Below are 1,928 nucleotides of genomic sequence, written 5' to 3'. Positions count from 1 at the left end.
GGAACAGGATTGAAGATCCAGAAATGAACCCACACACCTATGGCCACTAGATCCTCGACAAAGGGGCTGAAAATATCCAATGAAAAAAGATAGCCTTTTCAACAAATGGTGCTGGTTCAACTGGAGGTCAGCATGCAGAAGAATACGAATTGATCCATCCTTGTCTCCTTGTACTAAGCTCAAATCCAAATGGATCACGGACCTCCACATAAAGCCAGACACTCTGAAGCTAATAGAAAAGAAACTGGGGAAGACCCTTGAGGACATCGGTATAGGAAGAAAGTTTCTGAACAGAACACCAATAGCATATGCTCTAAGATCAAGAATTGACAAATGGAACCTCATAAAATTACAAAGATTCTGTAAGGCAAAGGACACTGTTAAAAGGACAAATCGGCAACCAACAAATTGGGAAAAGATTTTCACCAATCCTACATCAGAGAGAGGGCTAATATCCAATATATATAAGGAACTCAAGAAGTTAGACTCCAGAAAACCAAACAACCCTATTAAAAAATGGGGTACAGAGTTAAACAAAGAATTCTCACCTGAAGAACTTCGGATGGCAGAGAAACACCTTAAAAAATGCTCATCTTCATTAGTCATTAGGGAAATGCAAATCAAAACAACCCTGAGATTTCACCTTACACCAGTCAGAATGGCTAAGATTAAAAATTCAGGAGACAGCAGATGTTGGCGAGGATGTGGAGAAAGCCGAACACTCCTCCACTGCTGGTGGGATTGCAAATTGGTACAACCACTCTGGAAATCAGTCTGTCGGTTCCTCAGAAAACTGGGCACCTCACTTCCAGAAGATCCTGCTATACCACTCCTGGGCATATACCCAGAGGATTCCCCACCATGTAATAAGGATACATGCTCTACTATGTTCACAGCAGCCCTATTTATAATTGCCAGATGCTGGAAAGAACCCAGGTATCCCTCAACAGAAGAGTGGATGCAAAAAATGTGGTATATCTACCCAATGGAGTACTATTCAGCCATTAGAAACAATGAATTCATGAAATTCTTAGTCAAATGGATGGCGCTGGAGAACATCATACTAAGAGGTAACCCAGTCTCAAAAGATCAATCATGGTATGCACTCACTAATAAGTGGATATTAGCCTAGAAAACTGGAATACCCAAAACATTATCCACACATCAAATGAGGTACAAGAAGAATGGAGGAGTGGCCCCTTGTTCTGAAAAGACTCAGTGAAGCAGTATAGAGCAAAATCAGAACAGGGAAGTGGGAAGGGTTGGGTGGGAAAACAGGGGGAGGGAAGGGGACTGATGGGACTTTCGGGGAGTGGGGGTCCAGAAAAGGGGAAATTATTTGAAATATAAATAAATATATCAATAAATTAAAAAAAAAGAAAAAAATGTTTTCAAGTAACTCTTTTCCATTGTAAAGTTTAAAGAAAATAAAATCTGGCCAGTGTAGTTTTAGTTTCATTTGTGGGAACTGTATCACACAACTCTAAAATGCTTTAGGTTTTGAATATTTTTGTATGATTCATAATACTGACTTTTCTTATGGAGCAGTACATTAATAATGATTCTAGGTAGCAATTTATTTTTATCTTACATTAACTCAAAATACATGGTGTGGAGATTTTAACTGAAGCTACAGGTATTTTTCCCCAAGGCATGAATGAAAGAAAGAATGAATGAATGTTAGATATTCTGAAAATTACTAAAGGCTATTTATAAGTTTGAAATGAGCTGGGCAGTGGTGGCACACATCTTTAATTCCAGCATTTGAGAGGCAGAGGCAGGCAGATTTTTGAGTTCCAGGCCAGCCTGGTCTACGGAGTGAGCTCCAGGACAGTCAGGGCTACACAGAGAAACCGTCTTGAAAAAAAAAAGTTGAAATGCTTAAAAAAACTGACTCTGTCAGTTGAGAAACAGAGGCACAATAGTTA

The sequence above is a fragment of the Apodemus sylvaticus genome, chromosome X (assembly GCF_947179515.1).
Source record: "Apodemus sylvaticus chromosome X, mApoSyl1.1, whole genome shotgun sequence".
NCBI classification, from domain to species: Eukaryota; Metazoa; Chordata; class Mammalia; order Rodentia; family Muridae; genus Apodemus; species Apodemus sylvaticus.
This window is presented reverse-complemented; position numbering follows the sequence as displayed.